Source organism: Grammomys surdaster, unplaced genomic scaffold (genome assembly GCF_004785775.1).
Source record: "Grammomys surdaster isolate TR1022 unplaced genomic scaffold, NIH_TR_1.0 279, whole genome shotgun sequence".
NCBI lineage: Eukaryota > Metazoa > Chordata > Mammalia > Rodentia > Muridae > Grammomys > Grammomys surdaster.
In genome coordinates this window covers 10,945,705-10,962,867 of record NW_021604720.1, presented here as the reverse complement: position 1 = coordinate 10,962,867, position 17,163 = coordinate 10,945,705, and the positions used below count along the sequence as shown (strand labels likewise).

The 17,163-nt window shown below is 44.8% G+C and overlaps 1 protein-coding gene across 3 annotated transcripts in view; it reads left to right on the top strand.

The window, feature by feature from the left end:
- Ttc7b (tetratricopeptide repeat domain 7B) overlaps positions 1-17,163 on the top strand; it is a 209,923-nt gene that overhangs the window by 11,477 nt on the left and 181,283 nt on the right. The window lies entirely within an intron of this gene.

Genomic DNA, 17,163 nt, shown 5'->3' with positions numbered 1-17,163 from the left:
GGTATCATTCATGTGCAGAGGGTTCTCAAGGAGGAAAGCTACATCAGTCTGGCCTCAGGGTTTGGGCAGAGATCCAGTGTCAGTTTGTTTGCAGAAACCTTTGCAGCAGTCACAGCTCTCGTGGATTGGCTTTTATAAAGAGCTCTAGAGCAGGTGTGGAGAGTGGCAGAACTGTGGGAATACACTTGTCCTAGGAATTCTCTGGTATTAGAGGGTTGTCACTCCCTGCAAAGAATCTGAGAGATCTGGCCAGTGCAGAGCTGATTCTAGGCGAGGCTCATGGAGTCCAGAGTCTGTGCAATCCTGTAGTGTGCATAAGACCCTGATGTCAGACACTCAGCTGGTTTGTTTTGACTCTATTCTGTGACTTGTGAGAAATTTAATCTGACTCTCATGGTTTTTCCCCTACAAAAGTAAGGAGAACATCAAAGGAGACAAGAAGAAGATGCTTTGAAACATACAAATGTAGGTCAAGTGCAGGGTCTTTATGTAGTGTCACCTTACTGTGCCAGAGGACAGTAACTAGGAGCAGGAGCAGGTGACTCCGATGGCTGCCTCTTCATCCCTTCTGCATCCTTACATTCAGATTACTGAAGACTGTCCTCTTGCACACTTCCCTGACTGGGTTAAAGGTGCTGCTTCCAGCTGTCCCCGGGATTGATTTCTTGACTCTTTCCCACAATGTAGACAAAGAGTATGTGTATTATATATCCAGTGTATAGACACATCGAGAGGACACGGATACTCCATCTCCCCGGAGGCATAGCGTTAGCAATCTACCGCGTGTCCTCCCAGATCTCCTATATACTTACCATTCATGAGTTTGGGCTTTTCTACAAGAATGAATTTTTATTACATACTCTGTTCCATGACTTGTGTATTCCCACCTTGCAAGAGTTCTTGAACACCTTTCCCACAATAGATGACTTCTGCAGTTTTTAGGAGCTACCCAAGTCTCTTTCCTTGTGTGGGCAAGGTGTCACTTAGGCCTCTACTTTGGGCATGTGTCTTGTTTTAGCTTTTCACCGTCACCCCTAAGACAGTCAGGTGCACCCTCCTGGCCTGGTCTCTGTATTTGTTCCTCATGGTTCTCATCAGATAGTTCACAGAAATGGTCTGTGTCAAAAGAGGAGGGTTTCTAGATTGTTTGGTAGAATAGCTAGATTTGTGTTCAGACTTGAATATGAAATGTCCTCCTGGGCTCGTGCATTGAAGGTGTGGGCCCCAGCTGCTGGAGCCATGTTGGGAAATAATGGAAAGTGGGCCTAGCTGGGGGAAGGCTCTGCAAGGATACTCCTTGTCCCTGACCCTGCCATCACGAGGTAAGCATTTCAGCCACTGTACCCTCTCCACCACGGTGTCATAGCTCAGAACAGGCCACACAACAGGACCAGGTGATCCTGAGCAAACCTCTGTCTGTGGCTGAAAGAAACCTTCTACCCTTTAAGTTTGTTTTCTTGGGTGTGTGTCACAGCAATGAAAAGCTGGCCAGCATAACCTGTGTGTGCCTATATGTGCCTTTGTGTGCCTGTGTGTGCCTTTGTGTGCCTGTGTGTACCTGTGTTTTCCTGTCTTCCTTCAGTGTGAGGGCCCAGCCTCCTCCATGTGGCCAGCACTGCATAACAGACAAATCATCCCTGTGCCACATTGCCTAAGTTGGAATACCTATGTCTGTTCTACCATCTTCCCAGAATACTCTGTGTATAGCTTAAAAAACATTTTGTGTGTGTTTGTGAGTGTGCGTGTGTGTTTTTGTGTGTTCGCGTGGAAGCTGGAGGAGAACTCAGGAGTTAATCCTCTCCTGCCATCATGTGCAGTCTGGGGTTGAACACAGGTGGTCAGGGCTGTGTGCAAGCACCTTTACCCACCGGGACAGCTTGATGGCCCAACTGTTTGTTTGTTTGTTCCTAACAAATTTATTGATATATAATTCATATATTTTGCCATAAAATCTAATCATTAAAGTATATAATGCAGCAGTTTTTAGTATATTTAGAGTTGTGTAACCATTACCAGTTGATTTTGGAAAATGTTGTCACCTGTCAGAAGATACTTATACTCGTTAGATAGCAGTTGCCTCCCAGGGTCCAGCTCACTCAACACTCAGTTAACTGCTATACATTCTATCTCTATAGATTTCCCTACTCCAGAAATTTTATATAAATTAAATTTATAATAAATCTTTTGCGTCTAACTTCTTTCACTTGGCATGCTTTCAAGGTTCTTAGATGCTACCATCTAAGTGTGTGGAACGACGCTGCTGTAAGCGGCTGTGCACAGACTTGGGATGAGTGGGGATTTTTATATGCCTGTGTACCTACTGGATGACTAGCACTACATCACTAGATGTCATGCTAGCATGACAGGGCCATGGGGCAACTCAGAGCTTACTACCCTTTTGAGGAACCAAAAACTGTTTTCCAAAGGATTTTACCTGTACATATGTCTGCTTCCTCCAGATCATTGTCAACATATGTTAATTTCTGTCATTTAAACATTTTTAATCTAGTTTTAAATTATGAGTATATGTATGTGTCTGAGTGAGACGTACATGTGAAGGGGTGCCATGCCCACAGAAGCCAGGAGAGGGCATCGGATCTCTGGAACTGGAGTCCTGTGAGGCTGTGGGCCGACTGATGAGTGTCCTGGGAATCAGACATGGTCCTCTGCAAAAGCACCATGCACTCTTAACCACTGAGCCACCCCTCCATCCCCTTCTGACATGGCCGTTATGTGAGACTATCCATACCCACATCTCCCCAGTGGTGGACGACACTGAGCAGTTGTCACATTCTTGCCATTTATTGTGTCTTTTTAAAGAGAGATCTACGGAGCTGGTTTGCTCCTTTTTTTTTCCTATTAAGCTGCAGTAGTTTTTGTTTGTTTACATTTTTATCTATAGATCATTTTGCCAAAGTATGATCTGTAATTATTTCATCTCAGTCTGTGCTGTCTTTAACTTTCTTTTTTTTCTTTAAAAAAAACATGATGTAGTTATCCTTTAATTATAGCTTTTCACCTCTCCCAGCTTCTCCCCCTCCTCACTCCTACCTACACAGCTTCATGTCCTTTCTTTCACTTAAACCGAATCCAACCACGGAGTTTATTTTGTGTTGGCCAGCCACTCCTGAGCATGGGCCCTACCTTAGGGCACGGTTAATACACCCACTTCCACTCCACTGAGGAAAACTGATTTTTTCTGTACCCAGAAGCTCTCAGTTGCAAACAGCCTCTTTGTTAGGAGTGAGATTTTGTGTTCCTTCCCTCTCCTCCATGTTGAGCTTCTGTCTAGTTTCAGTGTGTCCAGGTCATACGTGTGCTACACCTGTGTGTTCATATGTGTCTCAGACCTGTTGTGTCTGGATGGCACTGTTCTGGCAGTCATCTGCTGTCTCCTGGCTCTTAGAATCTTTTCATTCCTCCTCTTCTTAGATCCCCAAGCCTTGAGAGGACGAGTTTCATAAAGACTTCCCCTTTAGGGCTCCATGATCTCCTACCCTCTGCACATTGTCCGGTTGTGGGTCTCCATGATACTACCTCATACTGCAGGAAGCTTCTCGGATGAGGGTTGGGTAGTTCTCGGTTCTCTGGGTAGAACACTCTGTTATTAGGAGTCATTTCGATACTGTGCTTCTACAGCAGAGTGATAGCCATGGTTTTTCTCCAGCGGTGTCCCTTGAAATACACAAGCTGAGTTTTTTGTTGGTTTCGTATCTAGAAATCATTACCTAATCAAGGTACAGAAGACGTATTCCTTTGGTTTACTGTACAAAGAGCTTGACTGGTAAACTTAGGTCTCATAACTCCATTATGAGTTAATTTTTATTTATTTTTATGAAAGCAAGGTCCAAATTTATTCTTTTGTGTATAGAGTTCCTCTCGTTCTAGAACTGTTTGTTAAGGAGACAATTCTTTTTCTACTAAATTGTCACACCGTCCTTGTTGTTGAGTGTAAATGTGGTTGCTCATCTCCGGACTCCCTTGGCCCCTGAATCTATCCTTTGTACTGTGAGGCCATTGTCCTTGTGGCCTTGTAGTAACCTTTGAACTTGTAAAGTCTTCGAGTCTGGTTTTCCTTCTCAAGATTGTTTCAGCTCTATTGAGTCCTTATATTTCCATGTAAATTTTAAGACAGATTGTAAATTAGAGTAGGAAAATTTTGATCAGGGCGCTGATGAATCTGTAAGTACATTTGGACAGCATTCTCATCTTCTAAGCCATGAACATGGAATGCCTTCTTTCATTTAAAAATATTGTCTAGGTTTTTTTTAAAGATTTATTTATTTTATATATGCGAGTACACTGTCACTATCTTCAGACACACCAGAAGAGGGCGTCAGATCTCATTACAGATGGTTGTGAGCCACCATGTGGCTGCTGGGAATTGAACTCAGGACCTCTGGAAGAACAGTCAGTGCTCTGTGTCACCTCCAGCCCTTGTCTAGGTTTTTTGGGAGATATGTATGTCTTATATTCCCTTTAAACGTTTTATTCTAAGTGTTTTGTTCTTTTAAATGTTACTCTAAGTAGGATTGTTCCCTGGTTTCATTTTGAGATTTTCAGTGCTGTTGGAATGCAGCTGGTTTCCTTCTGTTGTTTCATATTCCAGAACCCAAATGAACTCCGTTAGCGCTAAAGGAGTTTTAAAGGTTTGTTTTTAGTGTTTTCTATGTGATATCATGACATCTGTAAATAAAGGTAGTTTTATTTCTCCCTGTGTATCTTTTTGTTGCACGTCTGCACAGGCTGGTACTTCCGTACGTTCTCATTAATGGTGGCGGATGGAAGTGACCAGAGCAGACATCCTTGTGGTAGTGGAATTTTATGATTAAGTTTGGGTGATTGAGTTTTCTTTTATGATCTTTATCAACTCTGAGAAGTTCTCTTCTATTTCTAGTTTGTTGGATTTTTAAAAAATCACATATGTGCTAGAGAATACAAGGTACTTTTCCCCTCTCTGATATGAAGGTCGTGTAATTTGTGTGCCTCATTCTTTTAGTATGTTGGTTTCTGTATGTTAGCTCAGTCTTGTGTTCCTGGGATCCATCCCATTTGGTCATGGTGTCTAATCATTTCTGTGTAGATGGGTTTGGGGTGTTAATCTTGTTGAAGCTTTCTGTATCTGTGTACATAGAGGACACCTGTGGTCTCCACATGAAGGCTTGGCTTAGCCATGAAGACTATGATGTCATAAGGTGGATTTGAGAAGTATTCCCTCCATTTTGTTTTCTTTTTGGCTCTACTTCTTAGACATCCCTATGCATCTGGGTTTTCTTTGTGGGTTTTTGGTTGCTAGTTCAGTCTCTTGTTGCCTCTTGCTTTAGGCTTTGGTAGCGTTTTCCCGCTTTCCACGGTGTTCTTTATAAGGTAGCTATTGCCATGTTGGTGTCTGCTGTGGTGATTTTTCTTTGTTTTCACTTTCTTTTGGAGACAGTTTCTCTCTGTTACCCAAGCTTGCCTTGAGCGTTCAGTCTTCCTGCCTCTGCCTCCTGAGTAGGAAGAATTAAAGCTATACACCACCTAGCTATATGGCACCAGATATCCAGCTCTCTGGTATCTTTTCAATGGAGCTCTGAGCTAGTCAATAGTGACAAACAATCTTGGCTGGTTTTAGCTGGTTCCAGTTTCAGGATTGACAGCTTTGCAAATATTCTGCACTTCATCCTTCATTGATAATTTGAAGAGTGGTTTGCCCATGTTTTAAAGCATACTCAGTACACACCGTAGTCCAAGCCGACCGCACTTTCTGTACATGCAGTTGATTAACAGCGTCAGGCTAGTGGACAAATTCTGCATCTTCTCTTGCCAGGAAGCTGCCAACTATTGGCAGGTTTTAAGGATGAAGACTGGCTTGAATGAGTGTATAAGTAAGAGTCATCTTCTGCACAAGGCGAAGAATAGCTGGGAGAGGATTAAGAAGACTAGATAGGGAGGAAGTAAAGACTGCAGGGAAGGAGACTTGTGGGAGGGTGTGAACTGGCCCGGGCTCTTCCTTCCTCTGTGTTCTGCCCCTCAGAGGCTCTCACTTCTGCAGGCTATTTCTCAGGGCTAGTCAGTTTATTTGTGCCTGGCTTTGGCCACCAGAAGGCACTGCTGGAAGGCATTGGGTAGGATGGGAGAAAAGTCACAGTATGTCCGGTTCCTGACAAATGAAATGTCCCTCTCTGTTTAACTCCCACACAGTGACCCCAGCTTCTGGGCCCTTTCAACTCCACCTCCTCTCTCTGGCCTTTGCAGCTTTTGTGATGGCGGCAGCTTCCTGCTGGTGCTAGACTCCGGGGTGGGTGGGTAACCATGTTACTTTTCTTCTTCATCTTTCATGTCTTATGCAGACAGTTGCAAGCATTACATTCCTTTCATTTCAAAGACTAGCATGCTTCCTCATTGGTCCTAACTGATACCAGCGGTAGAGCCACAGCCTAGATTCCAAGTACAGAGGGGTGCACCAAGGCCAGGGCAGACACATCAGACCTGGGAGGTGTCTGAAAGAGAAGCGGCAGGTAGTGGGGACAAGCTGTATATGTGTCAGGGGCTAGTGAAGCAAGCGAGATTGGGAAGAGTGAAGGTAGCTTCAGCCCCCTGGGCAGGAACAGCTGAAGCAGCAGAGCCTCCTCACAGGAGGAGGGTTTCCCTCAACCTTAAGGAAGCTATGGGCCTGGAGCAGAAGTAATGAACTCTGATCACTTGAGGGTGCTGTCCCAGGAATCTGTTCAGCCTAAAAGGGTCTCTAGAGTACCAGTTTATTGGTCAGTACTAGTTTATTTTAGGGTTAAAGGATTCTCTGCATATAAACTGGGGTGGATGGAGCTCACTGTGGAGGACCACAGCGAGGGAGGGGAACAAGGATAATCTTGGTGCTCCCAGGTGGTGACAGGGTTATCTGCAGATAAGGTGCTCCATGGAGCTCTGATCTTGGAAAAGAAGGGTCTGAGTGACATGGAACTTTCCACTGTGTATTTCCTATTGTGTGTGGCAGTTGATGTTCACATACGATGAAGCCAGCAGCTAGGCAGTGACCTGAGTGTCAGGACAAGTCAAGCTGAAATTAAAAATGTACCATGGAAAAATCCACAGTAAAGTAAGAGTTTCCCTCTGCTCAAAGCTTGGGATCTCAATGAGTTTTCTGCTAAATGTAGGCATACTTTTTCCTTCCAGAGCTGTGGACAGCTCCCAGATGGACAGGCTGGCCACATATCCTGCTGTGTCCTACCCACCCTCTTCTCCAGGCTGCCACCCCGCCCACTCACCTGCCCTTGCCTCTTCCAGGTCCACTCCCTACCTGGCTTTGTCTTCTTCCAGCTTGCCGCTATTCTCCTGTCGCTTAGCTGGGTCCACCCTCACTGTTGTTACATGCAGACCCCACTCTCCTTCCACTGATCCCACCTCTATTTATAGTTTGCACAGTCTAGCTTGGCACTCGGCTTTGGTTTAATCATTTCACTTCCGCCACTTGCCTTTCCATGACTAGACTATATAGTTAATTAATTCATGGAATTAGCAAATCCACGGACACATGGTCTAGGCTGGGCATTGAAGCCGTGCCATGTCTCTGCTGCGTGCCTTGCCTCTGTGTACTAGAACAGGGATAGGGCTGCCTCACAGGCTGCCTGCACAAGATTGTTTGGTAAAGCTTTGTCCTGGCATGCAGGGTACACAACTGGTGGTGAACTCTCCTCGGATAGACACTGGTTGTTAAGTCAGAAGAGAGGGGTTTTCAGTGTGTGTGAAATCCTGCCTATTTTAGATGAATATAGACGTGGTCAAGGGCATGCTTTGAAACACATAATCTTGTTTGTAGCTCCTCTCACCTTCAGGTCTATGACTGCCTCCAATCTGTTTGGCTAAAGAGCCTCTAATGCGGTTAGCTCTTGCACTGTGGCAGTCAGGTCCCTCCTAGGATCTCCTAGGGGCCTGGACTTGCACAGAGTCTGGTATGGGCTATCACCTGGTCTGGCTTTTGTGTTTTGACTGATTGGATCTCGAGCGCAGGCCTTGCTAGTCACAACCCCTCCTAATCTCCTGTGGCTTCCAAACCGTGTCTAGTGCCATTTTCTTCCCTCAGATATCCGTGATGTTTTGGAAATGAAGAAGAAGACACACACACACCCATATTTGGAAAGCTCTAAGCTGTCCTGGGCGCGGGAGCAGAGTACAGCCTGTTCTGTAAAAAGCGAGGTGTTGCAGTGTGGCGTAGGGTGTAGCTGGCCATATTGGGCTGGGGAGAGCACAGAGCAGGGGGAGCAGGAAGCCGAGCCCCACTTTGGCTGGATGTCCCAGCCTTGTGCCTTGCTCAGTGCCCATCAAGGTGGTAACTTCTGTGCAGAGAGGCCTCAGGTTCCATAGGGACTACTGGATGCTGGATACTGGGATATAGTACTAAATTATTGGTGATGATTATAGCTCGTAAGTCATACTAAACATGTCCTAGGCGCTTGCCCCTTACTCCCCTTGATCCTTGCTGCCCTAGAGACAAGCGTGGATAGTGTCCCCGTTTAAGAGACCTGGTGGGCAGATCCATCACTCCACCTCTTCACTGTTGTGTCACTGTGAGATTGCACACCCTGAGTGACAGAGGTTTATCCTGGCTGAGGTGTTTTGAGCAGGAGCTCTTAGAACTAGTGTAGATTCTGCAGGAGGTTATGGACAGACAGTCTTTACTAAACAGCTTAGCCAGCCTCAGACTTTTTTGTTTAAGGATATCGGGGACACTTTGGAGTTCTGGACACGCTAAAAATCTAGAGGCCAGAATTATATAGCAAGATGATAAACCAAAAGCTTTGTCAGGATCAGTACTTTCTGCAGGGGTCAGAGGTCGTTCTGCAGTAGGTGGGCAGCTGCCACCAGGGGTCGCAGGAGCCCCGTCGAGACCCAGACAGGAACCACTGTAGCGCATGCGCAGTTGCTCCTTTCCAGGTGCATCTCGCACCTTACTTCAATTACCTGCTTGACATTTGTGTCTTAATACCTTATAGTCCCTGCCCTGCCACAAGGTAGGCTGACTTAGTGTCCCTACAGGCTGAGTTGGCATTTGCAGTCTCGGAGACTGGGATCATTGTGTTATTAAACTGGAGTTCAGAGACGCAAGGAGAAAACTGAGCTGCCTGGGCTTCTCTGTTAAACTGAACTTAGTGAGGAGGGTCCAGGAACGCCCGGCACTCTCTAGGAGGAAGCGCCACAGCCTGTCTTTGTTCAGCCGGGTCACATCCAGGCTTATCAGCCTGTCATGAGTGCCTGGGACGGCTTTAGCAGAGACTGAGTTTACACAGGGGCCTTTGAAAAGGGAAAGGCTTGGGTCTAGGTACCAGAGCGTTAACTGGAGTTGTGCCCTGTATCCCCTGGGTGAAAAGTTCATAGCGTAAGGATGCCCGTGTGAAAGCTCAAGGGTTTCCTGACAGGTTCTTTGAAGTCACAGAATCATGTCTTAAGCTTTAGGAATTGCGTGTTTGCAAATGAACTTGACCTTCTAGGTGAACTGTAGAACAAGACCGTTTCTCTGATCTTTTGGGGTCTGTGTCCCAGGTAGCTACTGAAGTTGAAAGCTCAGGAATCAGGGAAGGCCCTGCCGATACCCTATGAGACCCTGGACACAGCCTCAACTCCCCCTGTGCTTATGTTTCCCTGTTTCAAGAGAGAGGGCGGGAGACTATAGAAGCCCCATTGCTTTTCTTTGAGAAGCTGCTTTCTACATTTGAAGCTTTGAGATCGCTCTGGGCAGTGAGAGGAAAAGTAGATTTCTAGAGAAGTCAATGTGTGGTGGGTATGGATGCCAGCGGTGGGTCCCGGCAGAGCTGCTGTGTGCCGATTTGGCTACTGTGGAAGGGATGCTCTGCTACGGGGACAGGGGCTTGTGTGGGGGCTGGGGGTGGGGGCGGATGCTGCCTGGCATCCGTGGAGAGCTGCTAGCAGACTGTATGTCTCCTTTGCTCTCCCCAGCTTTTCTACTCTAGAGGTCACGGTTGTGCTGTGGCAGGAGGCTGCATGCTCTGTGGGAGGGGCCATGCATCTCAGGTTGCTGGCCAGGGCTTCCTGTTTATTTAGATGCTGTAAGAAGGGCAAGTCCTTTCACTGCTGTTGACCCACATTCATGTTTTATGTTGTTTGTGTTGGTAGACATCTCCCATTGGTTTTCCTTTTGGAGGCAGTAGGAATTCAGAGTCCATAGAAGGCTTTAAGACAGAGCCTTAATTGAAGGTCTGCAGAGGTGTCTAGCCTGAATTATTTTCAAAACTTTAAAATGTACGTATGTTTGTTTATCTAATGTCTTTGCGTGTGCACGTAGAGTGGGGAGGTCAGGGCAATTTGCAGGAGTCCGCTCTCCCCTTCCGCCACAGAGATTCCAGGGGTCAAGCTCAGGTTACCAGGCTTAGTCTTGGGTGCCTTTGCTGGTTGGCCATCTTACCTGTGCTGTCTCGAGTTCTTCAGGGACACTCTGTCTGTCACATTTGCTGCTGACTTTTTTTTTTTTTTTTTTTTTTTTTTACATTATTTGAAGACTAGCTCCTTCATTCTCTACAAGTGGCTGTTCTGAGAAGTCCGTCCCAGCTAGGGCACCATGTCTAGTTGCTGCTCACTGGGGTTCCATGCCGTGAGGCAAGGACAGTTTTTTGTGTCCCCTGATCACTCAAGGCATCACACGTGGGATCGGGGTCTGAGGTGGCTGTGCTAATGGGGATTAACTCTGAGGAGCTGGAATGCGGGTGATGGTTGCTTTCTGCTTGAGACTTTCCTATATTTTTAGATACTTCCTTTAAAAAAAAAAAAAAGGAAGAGAATTGTCATTGGTACCAGGAAGATGCCTGCTAATGAAGGTAGTGACTATTTGCTCAGTGTTTCAGAACACCAGGCCCTAGCACTGTCACCGCCACATGTCACTCTGCACGTTTTCGTGACAAGGAGGAAGAGGCTCCAGGATGTTAGACAGCATGCTCCTGACTCATAGGGCAAGCATGCTAAGAAGCAAGGGTTCAAAGCCAGATGTCTACTCAGAGTCCACCCCTCCCCCCCTTACTTCAGTCTTTCTCCCAGCAGATTATAGTTAGGTAGGTGTGATTTTTTTTTTCAAACAAAGCTTAAAAATAGCACAACAGAAAAGTGTTGCCTAACATGATCCACTAGTTCCATGTAGCCAAGAAAACTAAAGCATAGGCTCTTATAAGAGGCAGGGCATTAAGGTCTGTGGCCGTCTCCCCAGCTATACAAGAAGTGGGAAAACTCCAAAATTCAGCAGTCTATTAATGGATTTTAAAAAAAAAGCATTTCTTCCCAGTGGAATATTATTTGGCATTCAAAAGGAATAAGGTTTTGAAAATAAATAATAGGGCTGGTGAGATGGCTCAGCGGTTAAGAGCACTGTCTGCTCTTCTAGAGGTCATGAGTTCAAATCCCAGCAACCACATGGTGGCTCACAACCATCTACAATGAGATCGATGCCCTCATATGGGTGTCTGAAGACAGCTACAGTGTACTTACATTACATATAATAAATAAATAAATCTTTAAAAAAAAAAAAAAAGAAAATAAATAATAGTAGCCATACACTATAATACCAAGTGCAGCTTGTGAATGGTTACTCTTATGTCTGTGCACTTCTTCAATTTAAAAACAAGAAAGCTTGACTACTTACTAAATAACTGTGAACCTTGAAAACATTTTACTAAATCTAGCCAGACATGGAAGATCACATCTTATACGATTCTGTTTTATGAGCTGCCTAGAAACAGCCACTCCATCGAAGCAGAAAGTGGGTGAGTGGTCTCCAGGGTCTGAGGGAAGGGGCTGCTGAGGGGGCTTCTTTCTGGAGTGATGAAAAGGTTCTGGAGTTAGCTGGCGATACTCCACTGAGTTAGACACTGTGATAATTTAGTAGTCTTTGGGCAGTATCTCAGTAAAGCTGTTGTTTAAAAATAGATAAAATAAGAGAAAATTCATATAATTTTCCCATTTGGAGTCTTTCTAGCTACTGTTACCTAAAGGTAATAGTGATATAATTCTCTCTCTTGGAGTCTTTCCAGCTGTTACCTAAAGGCAACAGTGATGAACTAAGAAGCATCAGGCTTGCTCATTTACGTGTTTGCTTTTAGGACTTACCGTGTGTCAGACACTGTTCTCATCACATCATGTGGCATTTCTTTTCTTTTTTGTCAAGACAAGGTTTCTCTGTGTAGCCCTGGCTGACCTGGATCTCGCTCTATACACCAGGCTGGCCTTGAACTCACAGCAATCTGTCTGCCTCTGCCTCTCATTTAGCAAGCAGCCATGTGCCATGAGCCAAGGAGCCTGGCTTCACAACCCACACTCTTGGCTGTTGTAGCTGTAGGCTAATGCATAGTGGCATTAAGAGTGTAATGTCGTGCCAGAGAACTACAGCTGTGGACTCAGATGGCTGGCTGGATCCCAGCTCTGACCCTTTTGCATCATCTTAGGTGAGTTACTTAACAGCTCCAGGTCCAGGCTCTCTGGCATGAAGCTCTCAGATAATTGGCAAGTAGCTTTCAACACCTGTTATTATAGCTATATGTTAAATACATGTTGAAATATGGTTATTAAATGGAGTCTTTAAAAGTGTAAATTCAAATCACAGGCTCTCATTTCATGAGTATTTCAGGTTGAATTAGCAACTCATTTGCTTACAGAGTTATAGAGTGAGAGGAAATAGTCACTGAAAGTGTTTACTCTAGCAGGTAAATGTCAATCCAGGATTGGCTTCACTTCTGAGGGTGTGTGCGTCTGTGTGTGTCTCCGTGTGTGCACACATGTATTTAACTCCTAAGAAGGATATGCTGAGCCTAGAAGGAAAACAATTCACGGTGGCCCCTCAAAAGGGCAGCCATGGCTTTCATCCAGGATCCACTTAAAGTCATAGAAGTTGTGAGTTTCCAGAGGCCTCATGGGAGGCTGGAGCAGTTTCCCCCCACCCCCTCATCCCCAGAGGCCTCATGGGAGGCTGGAGCAGTCCCCCTACCCCCTCATCCCCAGCGTTTGGTGTTTCCCTTGGCATCTCCTCGCTCCAAGCCCTGCCCACCTCATCCGCCAGTAGATTGTGCACACCTGATGCCTGTGGGAATCCTGAGAGTATAAACACAGATGACAAGTTTAGCAACCCTAGGCTGCCTCACTGTCACTTTGTATCATGAGTCTTGGGCTCTTCCTGAGTCTCCTTTTAGCTTTGGAACTTGAGATCCCTAAACATTGTCTTACTGCCTTTGAAGCCTACACCATGGTTATCAGAGATATGAGATTATATTGAGGTTTGGTACATCCAGTTACAGACTCCCCCATAGTCCTGTTCCAGCAAGGCCTCAGGATGTGCTTTTCCTGTGTCTGACTTCCGGAGCTGTGGTTAAGATGAATGGGAAAACAACGGCAGTGCTGTAGTTCACAGGGCCTCTTGTAACACTGACAGCTTTATCACATTGGGTAACTGTGAGAGGTTGTTACCCTGTTCATTGTAACACTGACAGCTTTGTCACATCGTAGAACTGTGAGAACTGTTATTCTGTTCATTTCCGTGTGACTTTTAAGAATCAAAATGTCACTGGGCAATGGTGGCACATGCCTTTAATCCCAGCACTTGGGAGGCAGAAGCAGGTGGATCTCTCTGAGTTTGAGGCTAGCCTTGTCTACAGGGTGAGTTCCAGGACATCCAGCACTACACAGAGAAACCCTGTCTCAAAAAAACAAACAAACAAAAAAACAAAAACAAACAAAACCAAACAAATGGAATCAAAATATCTGTTTGGCTGTTCCTCTCTGTAGCACAAGTTAGTGTCTCAGTGGTTCATAGAACAGACAAGTACTAAGAGGACTGGTGGACCTGGGATTGACCAAGGTGGGGCAGCTCTTGATATGAGAGAAAGTCGGCTCTGGACTTTGACTCATAAGATTCCATTTGAAACATTTTTATTGCCTTGCTGGGGTTGGACACTGAATTCACTGCTGTTAGCAGCTCAGTAAAAGATATTGTCAGAGGACTATGTAGTCACAGGGATCAAGGGCCAAAGCATGGTGGCCTGATCATTTATTAGCTATAAAGTCCTAAATCCAATCGCGTCTACAAGATCTTTGGGCATCTTCACTGAAGGCTGGCTGTAGGGATCAGAAACTGCACATCACACCCCAGCATAGTGCTAGGTGCTGAGACGCGCCTATCTAAATGAACCTAAATTAGTGTGGTCCATCTTCTACCCAGGGAAAGCCGAAGGCGCTCAAATGTAGCCAGGCATGGAAGAATTCTGTAGTCCTACCTGAATAGAGCAGTACAGAGGCTGGACACATTATGGAGCCTCCTGGCCTGCTTCTCAGCGGTCCAGCATCCTGTCCCACAGTGGCCTCCTCTTGGTCTTGTGACCCTTAGTAGTACTCAGCTTTCAACACTGTACCCTGGACAGCCTGGGAATGGTGTGGCCCCAGAGCAGGGCTTCCGCTCCAACACCTAGTCTGTCTTGCAGTGTCCATTCTGACTTCTGCACAGCATGTGGGCAAGTCACTTAACTTCTGAGACTTCCTCTCTCCACGTGTTTAGGATACAGATAGTACCTACTGGGTGTCGGTAAGTAGCCAGTGTGTGTGGAAGAGCTATGAGAACAAAGGGACTACAGTCCAAATGATTTTATCATCCTTAGTTCATTGAAAATGTGTTAGCCTTCACAGAAGGACCTGCCGGATACTAATCCCCCTGTGGAAACTTTACCCGGAAGCAGGGAGATGGACCACAGGCTGGGTGTGTGGATAGTCTGCATTTTTGAAACAGCAATGCAGCCAGTCTTATTTATTACTTTAAGCCTTGCCTTGGTTGTCAAATAGCATTTTGGTATGGCTTACTGTGGCTTGAGAATATCTCCAAAAAGGTTTGTGTGCTGTTTCCCAGGGTGGTAATGTTGATAGAACCTCAAGAAGTGGGAGCCAGAAGAAAATGGTTAGATCCTTGGACAGCATCCTTGGAAGGTGTTTGGGTTGTTAAATAGAATGCACTTGATCCTTCTTGTCCCTCCATGACATTTTTCTTCTTGCACATCCTCCCACCATGATTCTGCCCACCTTGTTGTGATGTAGTTAGAAGTATTTCTCATCAGAGCTAAGAAGATACCATCACTGTTATTGTACCTCTGACTAAATAGACAACTTTTCTGTACAGCACCTAGTCTCTGACATTCAGCTGTAGCAATAGAGAGCATACACACTAAGTTTTTACCCTTTCGTATACAGAGGGAGATATTACTGAGATCTTACTGAGGTATTAGCATTGTAGAAGCTATTTAGCAAGTCTGGTTCTTATTATTTTTTAATTATGTATTCTCTAGGAGGGAAAAAGTAAGTCACTAAAATACTTCTAAGCCAACAAAGCCCCATCTTGGATTTTAATGGGTGCCAATTTGGGCCTTGACCTGAGGACTTTGACTCTCAGACAGTGTTGATGTGATCCCAGGCTTGAGAATTTATGTACCAATCTAGAGACCCAGCTTTTGATACAGAGATAAATATTCTGGAACTGAGTTGTGCAGAGATGGATTTGGTATGCTAAGTTAGGATTCTGCCTGCACTCTGACACATGTCCCTGGCATGTAAAATGAAAGGCAGTGTGTGGGTAGGGAGAAACAACAGTTGGTCTAACACCATGAAGGGTCTTCTGCCCAAGACTCACTACTGAGAAGTCACTTGTAGCTCACCCTTAAATGTTACACATTTGCTACTTAGAACTTGAGCAGGCCCAAAGCCCTGTACCTGGTTTGTGGTGGAGGGTAGATTGTATGGCCAGTTTAAACAAACTTACTAGCCTTATGTGAGTGTGGGTTGTAGACTCAGAGCACTGGCTCTGGCTTTTTAGAACCTAGTGAAATACAAGGATAATCAAGTTGTGTTGAAGAGACTTGATTTATCCTTGATTCAGGGGCCTTGGCATACTGTGAGTACCTTGGCCATCGCCATGGCATTAGTGGTCAGAGTCTTGCCTGCAGGAACACAGGGACAGTGAGTGGAGCCATTTTGTTGTTGTTATTGTTGTTGAGCTTTTGACATACTCTGGAGGGTAAGTTTTCCTTGTATTAAACTCCTGGTTTTGGCTCTAATGCTGTTTGGTTGCTTCTTATCCTAGAGGAAAGCAGACTATGAAAGAGTCTTTTTCTCCTGGTGGTTTTAAATTTTGTTCTAGTGAATGTTAAAAAACATTAGGAAGCTGCAACCAAGCACTTGCTTTGAAGTAATTCTGGAGCTGTTATGATAAATGAAGAGTGTATTCTTTTTTTTTTAAATCACATGTTGTCTTAAAAAATGTTAAAATGTTATAGCAGAGTTCATTCTGGAAGAGATTACTTGATGATCTGGACTACTAATAAATACTAAAATCTAGAATTTGTGGAGCATTAAATTAAGTGTTAGAACCATATTCTTTGCGTTTAAAAAGCTCAACAGAGACCTAAAAGGTAAAAATAGACTCATCAAATTCTCCCAGATAGAATTGATCAAATTTGATATAAAAAATACACTGGATATGATTTGTGCAAAGTAGATATTGCAAAAGAGAATATTCATGAATTTGAAGACAAGGCAATAAAAATTATCTAAATTACAGAGAGAGATCTTTTTATTTTTTAAAGTGGAAAGAAGATACAGTATAGTTCTTGTCCTACTTAGCTTTAACTATCAATTTGACACAGCCCACAGTCACCTAAGAAGGGACAATTGAAGAGATTACTCAGACCACATTGGCCTGTGGGCATGTCTGTGAGGGGCTGTCCTGATTGTTAATTGATGTAGCCAGGCCCAGCCCATTGTGGGCAGCACTGTTTCCCTGGGTGGTCCTGGGCTGTGTGAGAAAGAGCAAACAAACCAGCAGCACTCCTCCATAATCTCACTTCCAATTCAGCCTGCCCTGACTCCCCTCAGTGTTTGATTGTGGAATGGAGGCATAGGTCAAGTAAAACCTTCACTCTCCTGGGTTGGTTTTGGTCAGGGTGCTTTTTTTTTTTCCAGCGAAGAGGTCAAACAAGAATGTATCTAAACCATGTATGGTAATACTAGGTGACTTGATATATATGTAATTAAAAAAACTAAGGAAATAAATTGGGAACATGAAAATTTTGCTTTTATCTTTGTATTTATGTAATCCATATGTGGTCATGTGTGTGTGTGTGTGTGTGTGTGTGTGTGTGTGTGTGTGTGTGTGTG